At 39.8% G+C, this 16994-nt stretch overlaps 1 protein-coding gene across 1 annotated transcript in view; it reads right to left on the bottom strand.

Annotated features, from left to right (window-relative positions):
• Positions 1–16994, bottom strand: part of RASA3 (RAS p21 protein activator 3) — a 201074-nt gene that overhangs the window by 183365 nt on the left and 715 nt on the right. The window lies entirely within an intron of this gene.

Genomic DNA, 16994 nt, shown 5'->3' with positions numbered 1-16994 from the left:
TGTGGACAAGGGGGATCCAGTGGATACTGTATATTTAGATTTTCAGAAAGCCTTTGACAAGGTCCCTCACCAAAGGCTCTTAAGCAAAGTAAGCAGTCATGGGATAAGAGGGAAGGTTCTCTCATGGATCAGTAACTGGTTAAAAGATAGGAAACAAAGGGTAGGAATAAATGGCCAGTTTTCAGAATGGAGAGAGGTAAATAGTGGTGTCCCCCAGCGGTCTGTACTGGGCCCAGTCCTATCTAACATATTCATAAATGATCTGGAAAAAGGGGTAAACAGTGAGGTGGCAAAATTTGCAGATGATACAAACTACTCAAGATAGTTAAGTCCCAGGCAGACTGCGAAGAGCTACAAAAGGATTTCTCAAAACTGGGTGACTGGGCAACAAAATGGCAGATGAAATTCAATGTTGATAAATGCAAAGTAATGCACATTCGAAAATATAATCCCAACTATACATATAAAATGAGGGGATCTAAATTAGCTGTTACCACTCAATAAAGAGATCTTGGGAGTCAGTGTGGATAGTTTTCTGAAAACATATAGCTCAGTGGTTTGAGCATTGGCCTGCTAAACCCAGGGTTGTGAGTTCAATCCTTGAGGGGGCCACTTAGGGATCTGGGGCAAAATCAGTACTTGGTCCTGCTAGTGAAGGCAGGGGGCTGGACTCGATGACCTTTCAAGGTCCCTTCCAGTTCTAGGAGATGGGATAATGTGCAGCAGCAGTCAAAAAAGCAAATAGAATGTTGGGTATCATTAAGAAAGGGATAGATAATAAGACAGAAAATATCATATTGCCTCTATATAAATCCGTGCGGATGTGGTTGCCCCATCTCAAAAAAAGATATATTGGACTTGAAAAAGGTTCAGAAAATGGCAACAAAAATTATTAGGGGTATGGAACGGCTGCCGTATGAGGAGAGATTAAAAAGACTGGGACTTCTCAGCTTGGAAAAGAGACGACCGGGGGGGGGGGAGATAAGATAGAGGTCTATAAAATCATGACTGGTGTGGAGAAAGTAAATAAGGAAGTGTTATTTACTCCTCCTCCTAACACAAGAACTAGGGGCCACCAAATGAAATTAATAGGCAGCAGGTTTAAAACGAACAAAATGAAGTATTTTTTCACACAACGCACAGTCAACCTGTGGTACTCCTTGCCAGAGGATGTTGTGAAGGCCAAGACTATAACAGGGTTCAAAAAAGAACTAGATAAATTCATGGAGGATGGGTCCATCAATGGCTATTAGCTAGGATGGGCAGGGATGGCGTCCCTAGCCCCTGTTTGCCAGAAGCTGGGAATGGGCAACAGGGGATGGATCACTTGATGTTTACCTGTTCTGTTCATTCCCTCTAGGGCATCTGGCATTGGCCACTGTCAGAAGACAGGATACTGTGCTAGATGGACCTTTGGTCTGATCCAGTATGGCCGTTCTTATGTAGATAGACGCGGAGAAAATATTTCAAAAGAGTTGCACGTACCAAGGCTAAGCAAAAGGTTACATTTCAAATATAAATGACCCAGAGCTCTTTGGTAAGGTGACTGGCTGAGCCTGTAATGTTATTACGTTTATGAAACCTAGAATGCTGCTTCACTACCTTGTTATATTGGAAAGTGAGACAGAACTGTCTTTATTACGTGCGCATACTTACCAAGCACAATAAACCTGATCGCTGACTGGGGTCTGTAGGTGTTACTGCACTACTAAAAGTACCAAATACTGTCAGTTTGCAGAAGTGAGGGAATGGATGTTGCAACATGTAGTGATGCAAAAACACTCCATAGAAAGGCAAGTCAGAGCAGAGAATTGAAATTTGGTAGAGTGGCCTTTTTGTTAAAGATCGGTCTTTCAGCATCCTCATGAAAATATGCCCAAATCTGGCCAAGTTATAAGCCTTTGGGGGGGAGGGGGGAATATAGTTTCTACATACTCAGACACTTGTTAGAGCTTTGTAGCTTAATTTCCCAAAGATCTTGTCCACACCGCCCCAGCCTGGGAGTAAGCAGGACTTTCCTTGCAATTGCAGTTCCTGGTTGCTCTGGGTCAGGAGCATTGGATGAAGAAGCTGCCTGAACCAAATAGAGGACAAGAAGCCAGGAAAGTGGGGGAGAGGAGAGAGAGACTGGGCCTGACTGGGCCAGGAGACATTATCAAATGCTATTTTATTCCCTTCATCACTCAGGGCACTGAATGGACCTGCTTTGGGGATTAATCAGGGTTGTGTACTACAGGAGACTTGTCTGGAGGACCTCTGCCTCATTTGTTGTGAAGGTGAGGTGGTGTGTAGTGAATGAGGCAGGGGGGGATGGTAGGAAGAGAACTGTCTCTTAGTTAAAGCAGTTGAATGCTGCCCTGGAGAACTGGATTTTATCCCTGCCTCTGGTACAGAGTTCTGTCTGATACTGGGCAAGTCACTTTACTTTTTACAGGTAGTCACTAATGCTGTGTTTCTCATTTTTCTGAATTCCTGACTTGAGACCCTGGGACCTGATTTGCAGAAGAGCTAAGCAATCCCAGGTATAGCTGAAGTCAATGGGAGCTGTGCTTTGAACATATGAAGTGCTATATAGTGCTATGTACTCTGATAAATCAGGTCCTAGATACATCAAGTTAGGGACACAAAATTAGTGGGGGGGGGGGGTTTAAATCAATCTCTGTGCCTCATCTCCATTTTACAATGGGGAACTAATACCCCCTCATCTCACAGGGATGTTCTGAAAATAAAGTAATGTTTATGAACACTTCGATAACAGAGATAAGCACCATGGAAAAGCCCCAGAAAAAGTTATAATTCTGTGCTCAGAGCAGGGTTTGAACAGTGTGCAGTATATAAGGCCTGGGGGCTACACATTGAACACTGAGGAGAAAACAAAAGATGGTATTGAATAGGTGCTCATTGAATGAGCACTGCCCATGCCGTGCACTGATTGAGGTAGAGGTCCTGTTGGGAAAAAAAATAGTCTTTAATTACACAATCCCATACTATCATAATGCATCCTGGCTTTTGAGTGATTGACTTTGCAATCTTAATAATGTTCTTTTAACAGTTTTTTTGTTTTTTTTGGGGGGGAGGGTAAGAGGGTGTGTATACACACATTTATAATTTCTAAATATCAGTTCTAGGTTTGCCAGTAAACTTAGGAATGTAGGCTGAAAATGATCATGAATATAAATAACATAGCATTAGAGGAAATAGTTAATATAAATATTCAAAGAGTCATTAGGCAGCCTAATGCCATATGTCCAGTCATATTTCTCAATCTGGAAAAACTCATTTAGCACTGAAATTAGACAATTAATGAATCGAGAAAAGTGACACCTGAAAAGTATGACTTGGCCCACTTAGTTCATTTTACAAACTATCATTATTTAATATCTTGCAATGGTATGAGACTGTACCATCCCATCTGGGTTATCTGTAGAGTACAGACTGAGAGCAATAAGATTAAACTGTCTATGGCTAAGTCTATAAACCCCTGATCAGTTCCTGGAGCCCACAGTAAAGCTGAATAAAAGGCTGTTTTAGAAGATAGATCAATGTGGAAGACCTAGAGTAGCCCCCAAAGTATCAGCATCTTCCTTTCCAGAAAGCAGTTTACACCTCCAGCAATAGTCCTTTCACTAAATACCCTCTTCCCCCCAAAAAAGAAATACAGCACAGAGCTCACCACAGGGACTTGAACCTGGGTCTCCAACATCCAAGGTGAGTGCTCTGGGCTATTATTTATTCTGGGGTGAAGGGCTCCAGCTTCCTCTCCCCCTCGGTTGGTCTGAAACCTCAACATCTTTTGCAATATTTTTTTATGCAATGTTCCACTCTTAGACACTGGATAGTTGAGAGACAATATTATCCACTAGAAAGCATGTATGGTAAAGGCATGTATCCATCCTCATCATATTGGCATGGCAGTCAGCTTCTTCTCACAATCTCCCCACAGGATCAGCTGTGTCACATCAACTGATGGTCAAGCAGCATTAATATATTTTCACCTTTGAGCTGTTTGTGATTATAGGCAATCACTGAAGCCAGTGCCATCTCCAAACCATACCCAGTTCACATGATCATTGTCCCTATGTCATTTTGATCAGGGCTTTTATTGTTGTTTAAGTGAAAGAATAGTGTACCAAGAGTAACCTTTACCCATGCTCCCCCACCACCATCCAATAACTGAAGAATGTCACTTACCTACTTTTAAGATTCTGATATTGCATAGCTAAAGAACTTCTTTTGCATATGTTGCAAGAGAAAATACTTTCTATACCTCAAAGGATTGCATACATTATCACTAAGTATAATGTGACTGCTGTATTTGCCTTTTAATGTAACCAATGATATAGGATTGCTGTTAAAAATACATTAAAATTCATAGAGATATAAAGTTAAAAAGACAGCTGGAGGCAGCAGTTCTCCAAATGTGGTCTGTGGAGAGCTGGCAGTACTGGCTCCCATCCTCATTTCTATCTGCTAAATTGCATTAAAAGGGACTGCTAAAAATAAAATAAATACTTCCCTAATATTGAGTTCTCCGTGCAAGCACTGGCTGTAGTTCTCACAGAGATATTACACAATTTGAAATGGAAGAGGAGGGGCGCTACTCTGTGCAGTAATGAATAGGCAGGGAACTGTTCACAAGGCACCTGTTATTAAGATGTAGTCCACACTATGAAACAGTGTGTGATCCCATTACCCATCAATATTCAGAGTCAGAAGCTGAGAATGTAAGCATTCATAATAGAGGCATATTGTTCTTTATTAGATGTTTTGCCAGCAAAAACTAAAAGTATTACTAAAAATAAAGACTGCATTCTGTCAATCAAAACAATTGCAGTCCCAAGGTTCTTTTGTGGGTGTTAGTTCTGTAACAATATAATTTACAGCTTTGCATCCACTTTTCTAAACTGAACATTGTTTTTGGATCACTCAGAGACTCACACAATTTAAGCATTCATTCATGCTCTCAAAAAAGAGTGTTTAAAAATTAACTGTTCAATGCTGTACTCATGTTATTCTATGGCAGTTACCATCTTTCCAAATTAGAACCCAAAAAAGCAATGGTAATAAGTAACACTCCATACTTCCTACAAAATAGGTTGAATTTTGTCTCTCTCGCACACACATACACACACACACGTTCTATGGTTAGAGAGACATTCAGAACGGCAGCTTTCATGCCGTGTAGCAGATTCTGTTCTCTCTCTTTTCTGCCTCCCTCCTCCTCCTCAACACTCTGTAGTAGGCTGAACTAGTGCCAGAGACTCAGAGAGGCCAACTCTGACTGGAATACTCAAACAGCACATTTTAGAAGTTTAGCAGTACAGTCACACTATACTGTAAAATACACAAAAAACTTGACCATCAGTAAAAAGTCAGTAAATGCTAGAAGAATACACCTTTAAAGCCTAGAGAAATAGGCTTTCAGAACCCCACACTACAGCATTGAATGAAGCAGGAAATGATGAACAAAGAAAGGAATTTCATAGATTCCAGATGTATTCCAACACCAGCTGGGAAATACAAGCAAGAAATCAAACTAAAGCCTTGAAGGCCACCACTCTGTTTTCTTCTGGGAGTTTTTGATTAAAAGTAAAATAAGCTATAAGTAGCTTGTAAATATTAATGTTTTCAGAAATACTCTGATGTAGTAGTACATCAGTCTTTCCCATCCTATGCCAAATTGTTACTTTAACACCATAAGTCAGAGTCATTGCACAAGGGGCAGAATTAAGGCTGCAAAAGAAACCATGAATTTGGCATTTCCTAATTTTCTACTGTTTGACATTGCAATCTAAGCAGCATTTTTAATATTGGTTTTTGTATGTAACTGTTATATAAATTGTCATAGCAAGAAGCACATTTGAGAACATAGTATTGCAAATTGGCAACTTTTCTACATTTGGAAAATTAAAACTGAAATTACTTCCTACTAATGCAAATTATAAACATATGAGTACAAAAATATACTGAAGATGATGGTTACCATTATTTTCTTTAAAGACTAATGGAGAAAAATTCAGTTTAATGAGAGCTTGAGAAGTAACAACTTGCTAATGTACACAAAACCAGTCACTCACAAACTGTCACTGACAGAATAGCCCACTTGTGTGTAGTATTCATAAGGAGGTTAGGAAAAGTACTCTTTCATGAGTTCCTGAAGCTCTGCCTGCTATTTATATAACCTAATGCCTTGAATTTTGCAAGTTCACATTTTGAAACAGGAACACACAAATATGCTATCAGCCCTTCTAAAGCAAATTGTCCTTCCAGACCGATTTTGAAATCTTCTTGAGTAGCAGTACAGTGACAGAAGCCCAAGTATAGCCTTGACTTCAGGAGGAAATAAATCCATGCTAAAACATGACAGAAGAAGCTTATATTTCATAAGAGGTGGTGTTGGTGCAAGAAGATTTAGAAGTTGTCTGTTCTGCCTTTAATAAAAAACAAAAACAAAAAAACCTTTTCACTATTCTAGGAATAAATAGGATATTTTTGGAATACAAAGTTATTCCTCCCTTCCCCCAGTTGTTTAGCTCAAGTGAATATCAAAAGTTAAGAAAAAAAAAAAATCTAAGAACTTTTGCCAAACTTCAGATATTTAAGAAAATGCCACAATGAACTTTCCAGTATGTATGAAAGAAGTTACATATAAACTCTACATATCTGATGCAAAGTAGGTATTTCACTACACAGTGATTGCTTAAATCCATCAGTAACACCCCGCACCCCAGGAAAACATTAACAACAGATTCCTCCCAGTCCACTCATTCGCCTCCGTCTACCAAAAGACTTCTCCCTCTTGCTACAATCCTTGGTTGCTCTTCTCCTCTCCTGCTGCTCAGCTCTCCTCCTCTCAGTAAATGGATTTCAAGGAACTGCTGCTTCTGGGCCTATGCAGAGACCTTCCCCTCCTCTTCCCTCTGTCCACATCGGATTTGGGAAGGTGAGAAAAGGGAGAAGGCTGGCAGACGGGGTCTCAAATTCAGCCTAATTAGCCGGATATGAAAACAAGAGACACTTAAGGTTTGAAAACTGGAACCTCCACCCAACAGTTGGAGTATGTTCTTCCAAAAACTGCATAAATACTAAACAACATTTTTATTTGAGGAAAAAACACTTTAAGGACTTCAAGTTCCTAGGCCAAGCCATTTTGAAGATCAGATGAACCACAAACAGAAATTTCCAACAGTGAACTTCAGGAATTACCAGAACACCAAAACTTTAGAAGTCTTAGGCTTTTCCAAAATTCCCCAAAAAACTTCTGCCGTTGGAAGATGTGGCATATGAAATTCCAGGGAAATTATTGGGGGGGGGGGGGGGAGAGATTAGGTGTGGGCTGAAAATAAATCAAGCTTATAACTGGAGCCTAAAATCAATCTCCACTACATACGTTAAATTAAAGACATTGTTAAAGAACTGGATGACAGAGCAGTTGTTTTTAAAATGCACTATGATCAAATAAATTGCTAGTACAAAGCAGAAAAAGTTAAAAGACTATTCAGAATGTACAATTTTCTCATCAACTTCAGTCTCACAAAATACAGCCTATTGTCATCACTAAAGCACATACTAAGCCAGCGGTTCTCAAACTGTGGGTCAGGACCCCAAAATGGGTTGCAACTCCGTTTTAAAGGGATCGCCAGGGCTGGTGTTAGACTTGCTGGGGCCTGTGGCCCAAGCCCCATTGCCCGAGGGCTTTGGCTTTTGCCCACCTGCACAGGGTGATGGGACTTGGGCTTTGTGTCCCATCCCTCCCACCCTGGGGGGTGGCAGGACTTGGGCAGGCTCAAGCTTTGGTCCCCCCTCCTGGGATCGTGTTGTAATTTTTGTTGTAAGAAGGGGATCGCGATGCAATGATGTTTGGAAACTGCTGTAAGCTTCTCCTTGATTACCAGCACAAAATGCATGAAAGTAGATTTAAAATATAGCATTAAGACATAATACCACATGGTATAGTGATTCATTAACATATGTCTGGAATGTCTTAATTCCCTGAGACATTAAACAGACCACTAACACATAGCCTATCATGTCTTAATGCTGTAGTATTGCTATTTGAGTTTTAGGAGTCCGAAGTCATTATCATAGAATCATAGGACTGGAAGGGACCTTGAGAGGTCACTTAGTCCAGTCCCCTGCACTCATGGCAGGATTAAATATTATCTAGGTCAGTGGTTCTCAAACCTTTTTCCCCCCCCTCAGACCACTTGAAAATTGCTGAGGGTCTTGGGGACCACTTAATGATCTTTCCAAATGTTGTTTGTACCGTTAGCTAACTATTGTAAAGTGCTTTGGATAAAAGCACTATATAAAAAAATTCTTAATACAAATAAAAGCACATAACTCATATTTTAATATCAATAGTCTTACCTTTTTTTAATACCATGGATGTGCCCTCCCTCCCCAGCAGCCCCCGAGCTGGGGCTGGGAAAGAGGAGGGTCTCCCCCGCTGCTGCAGCTATCGAGCTGGGCTGGGAAGGAAGGGGGGGGGGGGTCTCTCGCCCGCCACAGTAGCCCTGGAAAGTCACCTCTTTCTCTGGCCACTCCAGCACTGCACGTCCCAAATTCCCCCCACCCCCTCTTCTCACCCCACCGCCCCCTTCCATCTACCCCCTATTCCCCCAAGGCCACCACCTCACCGTACATGTGCATCTTCTCCAGGGTCCAGGCACCTAATTAGCAGAGCCACGCCTACACGGCTCCACTAATTAGGTGGGTGGCCCTTCATTCTCTCATGTGTGGCCGCCCAGGTGTGCGCCTTAGAGGGACCACCTGAATGGAGCTCACAGACCACTGGTGGTCCGCAGACCACAGTTTGAGAACCTCTGATCTAGATCATCCCTGACAGGTGTTTGTCTAACCTGCTCCTAAAAATCTCCAATGATGGAAATTCCACAACCTAGGCAATTTATTCCAGTGCTTAACCACCCTGACAGTTAGGAAATTTTTCCTAATGTCCAATCTAAACCACCCTTGCTGCAATTTAAGCCCATTGCTTCTTTTCCTATCCTCAGAGGTTAAGAAGAACAATTCTTCTCCCTCCTCTCTGTAACAACCTTTTATGTACTTGAAAACTGTTATGTCTTCTCTTCTCCAGACTGAAAAAATCGGGTTTATTTAATCTTCCCTCATAAGTCATGTTTTTTAGACCTTTAATCATTTTTGCTGTTCTTCTCTGGACTTTCTCCAATTTGTCCACATCTTTCCTGAAATGTGGTGCCCAGAACTGGACACAATACTCCAGCTGAAGCCTAATCAGTGTGAAGTGGAGCGGAAGAATTACTTCTCATGTCTTGCTTACAACACTCCTGCTAATACATCCCAGAATGATGTTTGCTTTTTTTTGCAACAGTGTTACACTGTTCACTCATATTTAGCTTGTGATCTACTATGACCCCCAGATCCCTTTGAACAATGTAAGTGTTTGATATCTTGGTTCCCTCCTTCCCCCCAGAGAGCTCTCCTAGAATTTGAGCATGGGTAACATGCCCCTCCCTTCATTCCAGGACATCTACTTCCACCACCTCTGCTACTTCCCCTCATGTTGGGAAATATCACTGTGTTGCAGCTAGAGTGTCATACAGCACGTAGGGAGCTTTCCATGAGGGAATGGAAGAGAAGTAAGGGTGTCCGTATTAAGCACCAATCGTCTTCCTTCCCTTTAACACAGTGATACTCAGACCTCAGTGGTTCAGGAGCCAAATTAGCGATCGACATTACCCAAGAGAGCCACAATAGTGTGAATTCATTGTTTTATTTACCATAGTACTATATTTTCATATTTCAACAATATGATGGGGAAATATTTAGTCACATACACACACACACACACACATTCTCACAGCAAAATAACTGACCAAGTATTATTATATCAACTACAATAGGTTAAACAACATAGTAAAAGCCTCCTGATTGGTTAATAATTAAATTGCACGGTGTTTAACATCATGTGCTGCAAAGAGCCGCAGGACACACATTAAAGAGCCACTTGCAGCTCAAGAGCCTCAGTCTGAATATCACTGAGTTAAGAGATCAAATGCCGTAATCATCAATTCACCAGAGACCATTCAGATCTCAAGCCAGTGTTTGCTATTGGCTTCTACTGGTTTATTCCCAACTTACAATAGTAAATGAGATCAGAGTGAGACCTCCAATCCTTCGTTAGCCTGAGAATTGGGGGGGGGGGGGAGGGAAAAGAGTCTTAAGGTCCCTTCAGGATTCTATAATGCCATTTTGTTTTCATTTGTAAAATCTAAGAGATTTGCCTGTTTATCCTGCTGTTAGCAATATAGCACATCAATGGGTATTTTTAGGGGTTTTTGTTTGTTTGTTTTGGTTTTGGTTTGGTTTGGTTTTTAATTGTAGATCTTTCTATTTTTACTGTAGGGTCAGGACTAAGTCAAAAGGTGATAGTTTTTAATAATACTTTTTTAAAAGTTTTGGCTCTCTCTCCATTCCTTGTTATTGTGATAAGTACTTTGCTGCTGCTTGCAAAATGCCAACCATATTGGAAAACCCCTTAAAAATGTTTATTTCCCTGTTTCAGACTTCTGGCCAGATCTCTCTCTCAGGCATTTGAATGGGATGGGGAGGACTGTACATCAACAAATTGCTGTATCCATCATCATCATGAAATATCTAATTAGGAAAAGGCAGTTAACAGAGAATCATCTTTTATATAGCCTAGTGGGCAATGCTGGGCCAGAGTGAGGAAGAAAAAAGCCCCATGACCCCACCATTGAATCATAAATATTAATTAAATGTACCTACCTCACACCCATCCAATCATTTCTTTTCATCAAAGGATTTTTTCTTCTAATGTGGCATAGTTGCAGCCTTAACTATGAAGTTGCTTTTACATGAGAAACATCACTTAACATGTGAAGTGCAACAATGCAAATTTTTTTGTTAGCATGACAAAGTTATAACCAAAGTTACACCATTTACTTTTGGGGTTTTTTGCACTTGGTAATAGTAATCAACCAACCATTTGGGAACAGTAATCAATCAGACAGTTGTCATAGGTCCTATATCTCAGCATGATATATAAGCAATTATCTAATACAAATATGGCCCTAGAGACTATGTCCTGCCTGCGCGGTTTGTAGGATTTTTAATCCTCTTGCGTAGCCTCAGAACAATGTTACACAGCAGCTGATTTCAAGTCTTTATCTGTCCATCCTTAGTTGTCACACAGGAAACAAACTTCCGAGGGAACATGGCCAGGATGAATAGTCTATTAATCTGGGTGCAGCAGCTAGGAGAGAAGCCCCCATGTTGACACATGAAACTTGAGGGAGATTAGTATCAGACAGAGTAACGCAAAAACAGACAATTGTAGGCACACAGTAAGTAGTAACAGGAGCTGAATATAACCCCAGTAACAGAGTATTTGTTTTCCCACTAATAAAAGCTATCCTAAAAAGTTATTTCAGTACAACGATAAATTGACAAATGCATTTTCTGGAAAAACTATCACAGATTAGGATATCAAGTGCCATATAATGGAGCTCTTGCCATCGGAGAACGCTTGGTGCTTTGGCCTCCAGATTAAGTCACCTAGCTATATTTCTGAAGACTCAAGAAGAATCACTATTAGTTAACCATGACCATGGGATCAAAGAATAGCATGCCTGATAATTCCAGAAAGAAAAAAACTGGGAAGTTATGTTCAGACTCCCTACTGTCCTGAATTAATCTGTTTTTTTGACCTAGTAACCTTGGCTATTAGGAATTCACCCTCCAGAAACTGAACCATATTTGGTTTTGTTCCCATGTGCAGGATCTGTATAATTTTACAAAATGTGATTAAGTTAATTTAGAAACCATGAAAGGTACAAGACAGACAGCCACGAAGACTAGCATCCACTGCTATTCTTATAGCAAGGACAAAAACCCACAGGAGTAAAGTTTTTACCATGCTGCCTTAATAATTTACTTCAGTCCTCAGGTGGTGGGGCCATCCTTAAGGGTCAAGTGGTAGTTTGTTCTCCATATCCATTCAACTCTCTTATGGATCTGTCAGAACAGCCTATTGTAGGTAGTGCTCTCTTCACATGGAAGAGGGCTGACCACCATTCCTTTCACACAGCACACTGAACAACAAGTTAGCAACCAAATGTGGTTGCTACCAAGCTGAACAAGGTTTGAATCGGTGAGCTAGAGATGAAAAAGTCTATCTACTATGAATCCCCTTAAATCATCCAGTCTCACACCTTAAATAAACGGCTAACATACCAAACAACAAGCAATGCTGTTTAAATTACCACTCCACCCCCTCCCCGACACACCATCAGTAGTACTTGTTAACATTTTAGTGTGGTTCTGATCTTGTGAATTCTTAAATATATCTGGGCATGGGCAATTAGCTTCGCCTAATTTCCATCATTTGCTGCTCTACTGATTTTGAAACAACTTATCAATAAATCATTCTTCTCCCCCACCCCATGACATATTTTATAGTATGTGTTTCTCACAATAATCATTTTTAAAGCATAGATAAAAGAAAAAAGTGACTTGCTGAGAAAATGTTTAATCCAATGTTTACAGATTTAGTTGACTTTACTATTTCCACAATGACCCATTTCATACACAAAGTACTACATAATGCATCATTTCTAAAATGCTACTGCCCTTCTCCATTTCTAGATATGAAAGTGCATTACAGTATTCCTGAAAATTGCTAATATAAAGTCAGGCACGGTATGAGCACTATAACATTCTTGAGTTTCAGTTCTAACTCACTACTGAGCTGGATATATCATCTATACCAAGTTACACAATGAAATCACCCATGTGAGTTATGTTCTGAAACCAGTCTTATTTCATTCATGACTTCCAAATGAAGGGCCCAATCCATCAGCCCTCTCACAAGAGATTGATATCTCTGGGGCTGTTTCTAGAAGTACTGTAGGACTAATCTCAACATTTGAACCTATAGATAAAAGGGTAATCAACTGCGAGAACTCTGTTTTATTGCATATGATTTTTGAACACTCACTCAAAAGCACTAAGTTATACTATCAAGAGAATAGCATAAATTTTACACTCCTGGATACAACAGTGCAAGATTTAAGGTATTTTATTAAAACCAAAGTTCATAGATTTTAAGGCCAAAAAGGGACCACTATGATTGTGTAATCTAACTTCCATCGTAACACAGGCCTGTAATTCCTGCAGTGTAGGATTGTTCTTTCCTACTACTCAGGTTATAGCTTTCCATTGTAGAAATGCTGAATGTGCTAAATATGTACTTTGCTTTTATTTCTGTAATTGAAAGTTTAAACTAGTTAAGTAGTAAAATGACACGAGTCAAAGGAGAAAAAAAGGGTAGCAATTAAGTAGAGCATATTTATTAAGTATTATTAACAGTAACTATGTTGCCAAGCAGAAGCACTCTCTTTGTAGTTTTTCCAGCCAATCATCTGCCACAAGTCTTATGTTGTTTCCTTTCAGGTTCTGAAACCCTGACTCATGGAAATATCAGAGCTGCACACTTCCTCAAAGTAGCAATCTTATAGGAAGCATTTGTTTAGTCTTACAAGATACATTGTTTTGTTTATGTATGAGAGATTCCTGTAAAAAAAAAATAATTTTCAATGAAGAAAGATGGACAATGTGAAAATACAGTTTCAGTAAAAAGTAGCCAAATAAAATCTGACCTTGAAGGGAAATATTTAGCAAAGGAAATGAATGCCCTTTTATTTCTGTCCATATGCTGCTTTCTTGTAATAATGATTTTATTCTAATCAGGGGGAACCATGAGCAAAAGCAGACAGGCACTAAGTTCTTCCAATGGAGAGGACCACAAAAAAGGAGAATTAGCATAGTGACAGCTCCTCTTTCCCAAAAGCCCTCACCCATAGTGTCTCAAAGGAATCCACCTCATTTTATCTCCTCTTCAATATCTACATGAAATCATCTGTAGAATCAGCTGCACTGCTCATGATATGCCAGCCATGGAAACAGAAGAAAGTCATTCTCCACAGATGCAAACAATTCAATCACAAGAATGTCACAAAGTCCACACAAGATTAAGACCTAAAGAGAGAGCAACTGGCTCAAGCTGAATCAAGACAAGACCAGCATGATCCTCTTCAAAATAGGGAAACATTGTAAAGAACTAAGACATCACACCCCACTTGGCTTGAAGTGGTTCTGTTCATTAAACTCAATCATTGATCCTGGACAATCAGTTGACATTTTGTGCCACTAATGCTTTCTTCCATCTGCAGCTTCCTAGGGAACGCTATTTCTTCCTCCCAGACAAGATCTGCCCATGGTGATTCACAAGCACAAGACCTCGAGTCCATCTCACAAGCCACTTCCATTGCTATTTCAAGGCATTCAGTGTCCTCAGCAGGTCAGGACCCTGTTGTATGTGGCCATTTCTCCATCCATGACATGACAGAAGTGCACCTCTGGGACAATACAGCTCACAAAACCAAGTACTAAGTGATTTTGGTCAAAGAAATTTGGCTTAGAAATGAATTTCCAAAGAAGATTAGAACTGTTCCAGAGTCTGGTCACTTTTAGAGCATTATGACAGAGCTTTTCCCACCATGAACTATATTTTATATATCCAAAAAATGTAAACAATTCCAACCAGGGAAGGGTAAACAGAAGTCCACTTGGATACTAGTGATGGGCACAAAACCTCAAGATAGATAGATATGAAGAGATATCCACTCCTAAAAGCTGATGGAAGTGGATTGTGGCTACTTGCCTCTCATTTCTTCTTTCATGTCTACCTCTAGCTTGTAGATATCTGAAAAAAATTCCAAGCGCTCATGAAGACTGAATGCAATACAAGTACTATGTATTATTTCTTCTGGGTGCACATAAAGACCATTTGTTCCACCTTTGAGATGGAAAGTCAGAACTCTAAAGCATCTTGGCAAAATTATGCAGGTCACAACCACTTCACAAGACCTACTAAACAGAACTGAGACAACATCAACATGCCAATTTTTTCCAGTCAGTTCAGAAACGGCAACTATCCTGCCACCTCTGTTTTGCTGACATGACTTTCACCTCTGTGAGAACATACTGAAGACCTAGAAGTGTTTAACATTTCAACAAAACTTGTTATATAAGTATTTCTTCAAGAACTCTTGCCATGAATGTTGGATTAATATAATTTGAAATACATTACTACTACTAAATGACAGAATGAACAAATTGGCTCCTGTAAACATTTACCATTGCCCTCTACTGGATTAAAAAGTCAAATCTCATGTGCATACCAATCCACTCTGCTACCTGAACTATTGGAGTTACTCCTACCACATCAGATAGAAGATATTTATTTTAGGAACAAAAGGTTAGGCATTCTAGTGTCAATGACACATACTACAGTGAGAAAACTGTATCTAACTATACATAAGTGGCCATGAATCACTACTCTAGTATTAACAATGAGGAGTCCTTGTGGCACCTTAGAGACAAGGACTCCTCGTTGGTTTTGCTGATACAGACTAACATGGCTACCACTCTGAAACCTACTCTAGTATTGAGTATCAATCAAAAATTACTCTAATAAGGGTTCAGATATTAAATTCTGAAATGGGAATAACTTTAGCAGATGCTTTGGTCAGATTAATCTCAAACCTTTTGCTGTTGTTGCTAAATTATATCTTCTCTGTCACTCAGACATATTTCAATTATGTCAGTCAATTAGTTATGACACCATCACATTACTCCCTTCAGTGAATGCCAGTCAATGCTATACTACTCGCAGTGGTTTTTCTTACATGCAAAATGGTAGATAGAAATTCTTCTGTTACTACTACTTCTTTAGTTACAACATATTGCTATTCCATGAATTCCTCCTTTAATATACCTACCACAACAAGACATTAAACGTGATTTTTTTTCTCCTTCAAGGGAACTTGAAAGCCAGTCTCACCCTGCCATACTATATAGACCCATTCATAAGCTTTTCTGGATGGATTCACATACAACTTTTTATTTCAGTGGTGCCAAATTTTGTATTTTAAGCTACTGCGTAACTGGATTAATGAGGGAAGGATCCTAACAGCAAGGTAACATGTTGACATCTCCTTGAAATACCATTTTGTTACCTGAGTAATGAGATTTACTCTCTAACTTGTTTTACTTTATCTTGCATTACAGTTGGTAGGCATGAAGTTGCTTTTAGGAGTATCAACATGTCAACAGTGGTTTTCAAAAGCACAAAAAGTAACTAAGCATCTAACTCTGTTAGCCCTCAGTGGGAGTTAGGCACTTTAGCTTCCTTTCCAACTCCCAACTGCTCCAAATAGCAGAGAAAAAAGCAAAACAAAAAGTGTTCCCCTTCAAAATGAAGTGGTTTATTCTGTTAAGGAAACAAGGGATTTCCCAACAGCCCTGCACACTCAAAACACTACCAGAGAGAGTTTTAATCTACAACACAGTGACATCTGTCGCTTACTTTCTAATAATGTGGTCTAGAAATCACTCAGCAGCTAAAATAGTAATGCATCTCTAAAACAAAGTGAGCTACCTTCTGCAACAGCACATAGCAATAGCTTAGTTTCCACAATACATGAGACTGTAGCAATATTAGATGCATGACAATCTTATTAAAGTTGAACCTACTGCTAGTCATTTTATGCCCTTCTATTTCTCCACATCAGTTTTAGCAAACGATGCACAAAACTGATCATAGAATATCAGGGTTGGAAAGGACCTCAGGAGGTCATCTAGTTCAACCCCCTGCTCAAAGCAGGACCAATGATGACTGGCTGTTAGTCTTCAAACCGTTCTTCATACCTCTTCAGTGTAATTTAACAAAAATCAAGTCCTGGGGCTCACGCAGATAATGCCCCAGGTTGTTCTTCCATCGTATTATATAATCTGTCACCAATACTAGTGGGACTAGGAATCTAAAAGAACAGAGATTTGCATCCTCCATGTCCAATGCACTTACACGCGAGGGGTGGGGAAGAGCGCGTTTGAAAGACAAGTCCAAGGATAGGCTGTTTTGTTTAGTT

Source organism: Emys orbicularis, chromosome 1, assembly GCF_028017835.1.
Source record: "Emys orbicularis isolate rEmyOrb1 chromosome 1, rEmyOrb1.hap1, whole genome shotgun sequence".
In the NCBI taxonomy this organism is placed as follows: Eukaryota; Metazoa; Chordata; order Testudines; family Emydidae; genus Emys; species Emys orbicularis.
The sequence above is the reverse complement of the archived record's forward strand: the minus strand, read 5'-3'. Positions and strand labels throughout refer to the sequence as shown.